Raw genomic sequence first — 8,312 nt, 5'->3', positions numbered from 1 at the left:
AGACTAATCTGGAATGGGGAAAAAGGAAAGCGTGAATGTACACGACGGCATGCGCAAGCGCAGTAGTACCTGAAGGCAGAAGCCTAGATGCTGTAGATTTAGCTTCTCAAACTTTTCTGACAGTGTACCCATAATGGGAGAGAAGAATAAACTTTTAAGTGTGAGGGTAAGAGGGGCAGAGTTCTAAGTACTTTTGAAAGTAAGATATTTCTTTGAATAGTTGTACTTTAAAATTATAAGAATATTATGTGAATATAGATTTCTTTTTAAGAATGTTGGTTTTAATAAAAAATACTGCTTTTGATTACTTAATTAAGTCACTTGAATCTTTCCCTGCCCCTAAAGTCTTTGAGTAATAGTGAAGTCCCAGGAATTTGTTCCAGGATATGCACCAAATCTTGTCACACACTGCTGAATCCTCCCGCACTATTGGTACACTAGTTTGTGATGCACAATATAGAGTGACTCCTTTACTGAATACAAGGTCATCCAGTAGGACTTGGAAATCCTTTTTATACAGAATCCTTTATAATAGTATTTGTATATAAGAGCATTTATTTATACATGAAAGTTCAAAGTTAAAATCCCCAATGAATTAGGGACATGATTTGTAACATTATAAAATGCCTTCCCATATCCCTCAATTTCTCATTTTGTTTCTTTAAATATTATATTCTCTTGGTATATTTGTATGTTTATAGAGTACTAACAGCTTGGAGGAGAGACCTTAGTAAAATAAAAATTTAAGAGATAAGTAATCAGTAGTGATGAATACTCAAAGATGGATACGAAACATGTTAGATATGGTCATATTTATTTGTGGAAAGATACAGCTGGTTATACAGAAATGTCATTTGTACCCTCCTTTTGGGAACCAATCTGCTGTAAAGTGAGACTCACCCTTCCTGTGAGAGCTTCATTTCATGTACAGAATAAGTGTTATCATTCTTATTTACAAAACAACTTTGCAAAGGGAGTGATGAACTACCATAGCCAAATATGCCAAATTGTTACTTAGGCTTTTGATTTCTTTAGCCTTCTGCCAAATAGCTAATGCTATACAAGCAAATATATGTGTATAAGGGGACCTTGTGACTCAATGCACACCCTTCTTTTTGCAAATTACCTGAAGTGGTTTTCAAAGCTTTTTCTATATTCAGAAGGCTGCAGCTGCTCTGAGTGAAGTCAGAGTTGGGGAGTCCTGAGTCTTTCCTCCTTAACACTCCCGCACCTCTCGCCTCCTTTTTTTTTTTTTTTTTTTTTTTTAATTTTGCCCCCTTCTATAGTCATCTTTTAGGCAGTTCAATGAAGCACAGTTTGACTACCACTTCTCAAATACATATTTTCTCAACTGATGTATAAAATGTTTATAACCATGTCATATATCCAAGAGAATAATAGATGAACACTATTTATCTACCAGCTAGCTTAAGAAATAGAGCATTATCAGTGCACTTGAAAACTGCTGCACGCTCATGATAGGAAGGAACCGTACTGAATTTGTGTTCACCATCCTCTTGCTCTTTTCAGTTTTAAAAATCACGTACATATGTATGTGTATATACATATATTTATAAAAATATTGTTTATATTTGCATGTTTTTCACTTCATAGGGATGGAATAATACTATGACTTTATTCCATTAACAGTATATTTCTGAGATACTTTTATGACATTGCATGTATTCATTTTCAGTATTCCATTGTGTGCATATTTTATAATTTAAATTTTTTCTATTGATGAATAAGTGGTTTGTTCTCAGGTTTTGGCATTATAAATGCTGCTGTGGAACATTTTTCTTCTTTATTTACATTTATTTTTAATTAAAGGATAATTTTTTTGCAATATTGTGTTGGTTTCTGACATATATCAACATGAGGCAGCCATAGGTATACCTATATCTCCTTCCTCTTGAGTCTCCCTCCCTGAAACATTCTTGTAGATGTTTCTTGTACATGTTCAAGAATTTTTCTAGGGTGTGTGTATAGGAGAGGAAGTTTCTTGATGATAGAGAATAAGCATATTCAGCTTTTCCAAAGAGTTCATATCAGTGTATCAGCAGAGTGTAAAAGTTTTGTTACTCCTCATCTTCACCAACATTTATTAACAGACTTTTAATTTATTATAAATTTGTTGTAAAATTCATATCATTATGTTTTTATTTTGTGTTTCTCTGATTAAAATTGGTTTGGAGCTTTTCTTGTTTTTTTCCCCCCTCACAACTAAAGACTTTTATTGGGAAAAGGAAGTTGACTTAAAAGTGGGCTCCAACATCCTCACCGCCTGATGCAGCCAGAGCCACCTCTACAAGTCCAGGAAAGAAGGGACCACCCTCAGTAGGCTCAGATGTAGAGGTCAAAGTCAGTCTATTTGGATTTCTAGAACTGGCGACCAGGAGGATCCAGCTTCCAGCAATAAACCCCGTCCCGAAAGTAGCCTTTATGAGGGTAACTGGGCTACCTAGCCCCCTTGTTGCCCCCTTTGCCTCCCCCTCAAGTTCCCAGATGCCTCAGTGCCCAACCACTGTCTCTCTTGGCAACATCAGCTCCAGACTGCCCTCCAGGAGGGCTTGGGTGCTCATTGGCATCTGGCCAAGCTGTTGCCGTCCTCTGAGTCTGACAGAGGCTGCTGATCGGGTGGCCGTTCTCTGATCTTCACCCAATCAATGTTGTCCGGCCAACTGTCTCAGATCTGAGCATCCCAGTTCAGGAAATAGTTGTCATTGGCCTCAAAGTGACCTTCCTCTATCTCCTTGTGCAGCTTGAAGAGCATGATCCTCACACCTCCATCACTGGAGAGTGTGGCTGCTTCCTGACCTTCCACATCCTCTGAGGCCAACATGTCATATTTGCTGGACCCTTCATCCTCCTCCTCCTCATCACTGTCCAAAGAGTGTTTGCCTTTGAAGCGGCTCCTAGGGCCCCCTACCCCAGTCACAGGGTCCACTAATTTTTTCTTGGGGACACTGATTTCATCCTCCTCATCCTCATCTCAAACACCTTGGAAGGTAACTTTCCTCTTTGGCATGACTGGATGGAAGGACTGTCCCCCAAACTAAGGATCTGGAAAAGGTGGGGGAAGAAAGGGAGAGAGGTTTTCTCTAGGGCTGCATCCAGGCCACCTACCCACCACCCGCTTTTCATTGTTTATAAGTGAAAGAAAGTGAAAGCCGCTCAGTTGTGTCTGACTGTTTGCAACTCCATGGACTATACAGTCCATGGCATTCTCCAGGCCAGAATACTGGAGTGAGTAGCCTTTCCCTTCTCCAGGGGATCTTCCCAACCCAGGGATCAAACCCAAGTCTCCTGTATTGCAGGCAGATTCTTTACCAGCTGAGCCATAAGGGAAGCCATTGTTTTATAGGCCACTTAGAATTCTTTGGTCAAAAACCTGTTCGTATCATTGGACCATTTTTCTCTTGCACAATTTGTGTTTATCCTTATTTATAGGGATTGTTTATGTCTTTCTGATACTAATTCTTTGCCAGTTACATGACTTAATAATTTTGTCTCCTCTAAGTTGCCTTTTAATTACTTTGTGGTGTTTTGTGATACACAAGTTCTCAATTTCGGTGCTTCAGACTTATCAGTCTCTTCTTTATGATAGGCATTTTACTGATATACTTAGAATGTTTTCTCTAACCTGAGATCCTAAAAGATATTTTCCCTTAACTTTTTTTTTAAAGTTTCACCTTTCAAATGAAGTCTTCTTTAATAGATCTGCAACTGATTTTGTATGGTGTAATGTAGGGATTCAATTTTATTTTTTCATCCATATAAATAGTTAGCCCAGAACCATTTATGAAATAGCCCATTATTTTCCCTTCTGATCTTTAGTGGCTAACTCAGTCATATGTCTCGTTTTCACATATGCAAAGTCTTATGTTTCTGGATTCTCCATTCCATTGGTCTATTTTTTTATCTCATCCTAATTACTGTCACTTTATAAGCTTTTAAGATATTGGAGAGGGGAGCAAATCTCCTCAGCTTTTCAGGATCATTTTGTCTGTTCTTGGCCATTTGCTCTGTGAAGATATTTTAGATTGGTTGGATATTGGAGAGAGGGATGAAGGAGTTATTAAGGAAAAGAAAGGGAGAGGTTTACAAATAAACATTTGCTCATGCTACAGTTATTCTAAAGTTATTCTAAAAGTCAACTCTGCTTTTGAAGTCAGATATTTTCAAAGATCAGAAAATCTGCCTGCCTACATTTATTCACATCACTATAAATACTGTGTGAGATGCACAGGGATAATGTCATTTTTATTTCTTCTAAGATTTATTTCTTTGGGATTTCACTGTTTTTGGGATGCATTGTGATAAACATGGCCTCTGCTGTCAGGCATACTTATGTTTAAATTCCTGTTCTGCTACTTACTACCTATGTTACCTTAGGAATAATACTTAATCATCCTGAGACTTATTGTCTTTTTGGTCTGTGGGTGGTGGTGGTAGAGATTATGATGATGATAATAATAAAATATCATTAACCTACTGTGTTATTTTTATATTGTTGCTATAAGAAATTACCAAAAACTTAGTGCCTCAAAACAACACAAATTTAATATCTTATTTCTGTAGGTCAGAAGTCTGACAAGGCTCTTCCTGGACTAAAGTTTTCTGAAGGATTCCTTTCTGGAAACTTTGGGGAGATTCCATTTCCTGCTTACTCAGATTATTGGCAGAATTCGGCTCCTTGCAGTTCCTTGTTGGCTGTCAGCTGACAGACAATCCCAGCTTGTGGAGATCACCTGCATTCCTTGGCTTGTGGTCTGCTTCCTGCATCTTCAGAGCCAACAGTGGTGGATGTGAGTCCTTACCTTTCAAATCTTTCTTGCCTCTTTTTCAATCACAGAGATACAAGAGAGAAGCACAGGAGAAAGACCATGTAATGATCAAGGCAGAGAGTGGAGTGATGCTGCTGAGAAAAGCCAAGAATTGCAGGCCACCACTAGACACTAGGAAGAGGAAAGGAAAGGTTCTTCTTTAGAGCTTTCAGAAAGAGCATGGTCCTGCTAACGCCTTGATTTTGTACATCTAGCCTCTAGAACTGTGAGAGTATACAGTTCTTTTGTTTTCACCTAGTTTGTGAAATTTTGTTATGGTAGCCCAGGAAACTAATATAACCACTTACCATGTTTTCTCAAATTTGTTTTTCTTTGAAGTAGCATATGAAAAATGATCTTGTTAATTTCCACTGTATAACACACCTACATTCGAAAATATGTCCTAAGGTACATACAGTACCCTAAGAAAGATTTGTTTGGCATAGCTCCTAATAGTAGAATGAAGATCAATAAGTTAAAGTTCTAAGGAAACTGATTTTTAGTTCAATATATAAAATAGAGTTTTCTAACAATTACAATAGTACACGACCATAAGAGCTACCCTTATCGTCAGACCCCAAACTTTTGGTTGAGGTCGTGGAACTAGTTTTTCATGAATGTTTTGGATAAAAAATTAACTTTAAATGGACTTAGATGGGGAGGGAAGGATTGGGAGTTTGGGATTAGCAGATGCAAACTATCACATAGGATGGAAAACAATAAGGTCCTACTGTATAGCACAGGGAACTATGTTCAATATCCTGTGATAAACTATATTGGAAAAGAATATGAAAAAGAATATTTTTGTATAACTGAGTCACTTTCCTATACAGCTGTACTTCCATAAAATTTTAAAAAATAAAGAGAATTAGGTATTTTCATGATAAACAAAATTTTTTCCCCCATTTTAACATAAAAGTCTGAACTGTTGCTTGCTTGCATAGATGTATATAAGAAAAATACAGAATGCTCTTACCAACATTTTTTGTGTATAGTACAAACAATTGGTTGATCTGGAATAGAACTCAGTTAAGTGATTGCCTATATTATAAGGCAATTGATTCTACCGATCAATTGGCAGAATTTTTCTTTTTTGAAAAGCAGCAAGTCATCCCTTTATTGAGTGTTCCCTGTGTGGTACAAGAGCTAGAGATGATGTCATCACTGCCTTAGGTGATTTTATACTCTGGCTGAGTTGTGCAGTAGATGTTTGCTGGGTGCCTTTAAAGGATACATTCTCTTCCTAACAATACTCAAATTTTCCTTCTTATATCCACCCCTGTCCTTCATAGGCTATGTGTTTCAGGTTACCTAATCAGGGTGAGTTTTACTTCTCTTGTTTGGAATGCTGCTAGGATGTCTGTGTGTCCCTCTGGAGATTAATAAGAAATATGTAGTCTTAATCGTGGCTGGCAACTGTATAATTGCCAAGAGAAGAACCAGTTTTAGGATAAAGCTGACACTGAGGATGTCAGAGCAGAAAGATGTAAGGAAATTGAGTCCTTGAAACATCATTGAAGCATTAGGTCAACCTATATCTGGATGATCCAGTTAAGTGAGAAAATAAATCCACTTTTTGTTTAAGCCAGTTTGCATTGGGTTTTCTGTTTATTCCAGCATAAAATCTTATATGTTCATAAATCAATTGAAGAACAATAAATGACAATATATAAAATATGCAGTCCAGTGCTAGATATACTAAACCACTAGCAGCATCAGCATCATTCCAGAGAACTTGATAGAAATGCAAATTTTCAGGCCTCAAACTTTCTGACTCAAACTCTGCAGGTGGGGCTCAGGAATCTTAGTTTTAACAAGCCCTACAGGGGATTCTGAGGTATGCTAAGGTTTGAAAACCACTACCCCAGAAGTTCAGGAAAGGAAGACTTCATGGAGAGGGTGAGACTGACTAAATATAGCAGCAAGATAGACTTTTGAAAAGAAGATGTGTGAACCAGAATGAATAAAGGCACAGAGGTAGGAATGAATGTTATTTATTGAGCATTATCTGACTCATTGTGACTTTAATAAAATAGTGAAGGATTAAAATTTCCTGGCAAGTAGGGTAGTAGAGAGTTGGTGGCAGACATTGTTTTTATTTTTTTGTCCTGTTACTCTCATTTTTTCTGAACTCATTAAAAGTTCCTGAGCAATAGAATGAAATGCTACTACTCTCCATTGCAAGCAATATATGTTGAGATCAACCTGACTGGACTATAGCCATAGAAAATTAAGAGCATCATGTCATAACACGAGGATGGTCTAGTCCTACTTGTATTGGTGTCAGGTAGATAGAGAAGCCTCCTTCCTGTACTTCAAATTTTTGTTTGAAGGGAATTACTTTTATCTTGTCAAAATCTGGCACAAACAGGGTGACATCAGCAGTAAGAATTTAACCTGCCCTGGTTTTATGAGATTTTGGGTATAATTCTTTGTCTTCTTCCTCCTTCCTTGCCACATTTTGTGGGAGAAGTTTCCACCTTAAACACTGATGTCCTGTGCAAGGTTGTCTACCACCTGCCCATACTGTAGGCTCTGTTCGATAATGTGTGCTCGGATGGAACTGTTTACATTTCACCTTTTCCTTAAAGTACTGTGAGCCATGCATAATGATGCAGCCTGTGGAATTATGGAATTGGAGCTCACTTCGGCTCAGAGGGGGTGCTAGAAAATGAGAGAGAAGCATTTTATAGGTTAAAATGCTAACTGCTGCAGTAAACCAAACTCTAGATCTTAAAGTCTCTTTCCCAGACTTGTATAGACCTAAGTTTATGGTGGTAGTGGGGTGTGTGTGTGTGTGTATGTAAGTGACAGGGGGCGTTGAAGGAGGAGAAGGAAGAGTTTTAACCTAATGATGCAAACACTCTTCCTTATTGACAACTAGCTTTCTGCTATGGAGTGCCAGAACAGTGAAGAAGCATTTCTAAAGCAAAAGCACTGTGTAGTGTATTTAGTCATTGTTTAATTAGTCTTGTTAATGGGACTTTATTTTAGAGAGGATTTAATGGTCTCGATATTGAGTGACCTTGGTATGGCAAAGACAGGTGTGTGTCCTGTTTGTAAAATGCAAATAATGGAAGTGGCTTTGGAGTTGAGCCAAAAAACCATCAGCGCCAAGCTAAGGTTACTTTACATCTGCTCGCTTTGCAGGTCTGCCACTATGGCAGGATGAGTCAGCCAGTGAATCACTTATTTTTTGTTCAGATAGACCGACCCATCATTTCCCTTGCTTTGGGGGTCTAAAGTTTAATTTTTTTTCCTTTCTTACGCGATAAGGGAGTGATTGTGGGAAGAAAATGGTCAAATTATGGGCCACTAGTGAATTGTAGGGCTAGATAAGTCATTTCGACCTCACACTTTGCTTGGAGAAGCACCTTGGAGCTATGCTATCTTGTTCCCTGCTGGGACAATTTCTGCAGGCAGAATGGTTTCCATGGGCACAAGCTGGCAGAGACTTGGAGTTCCAATGCTTTTTTTTTTTTTTTC

General features: G+C 38.0%; 1 pseudogene; it reads right to left on the bottom strand.

Moving 5' to 3' along the window:
• Window positions 1–2,457: 2,457 nt before the first annotated feature.
• Window positions 2,458–3,028, bottom strand: LOC136154706 (CD2 antigen cytoplasmic tail-binding protein 2 pseudogene; annotated as a pseudogene).
• Between the last annotated feature and the right edge of the window lie 5,284 nt (window positions 3,029–8,312).

This window comes from Muntiacus reevesi, chromosome X, assembly GCF_963930625.1.
Source record: "Muntiacus reevesi chromosome X, mMunRee1.1, whole genome shotgun sequence".
Classification (NCBI taxonomy): domain Eukaryota; kingdom Metazoa; phylum Chordata; class Mammalia; order Artiodactyla; family Cervidae; genus Muntiacus; species Muntiacus reevesi.
The sequence above is the reverse complement of the archived record's forward strand: the minus strand, read 5'-3'. Positions and strand labels throughout refer to the sequence as shown.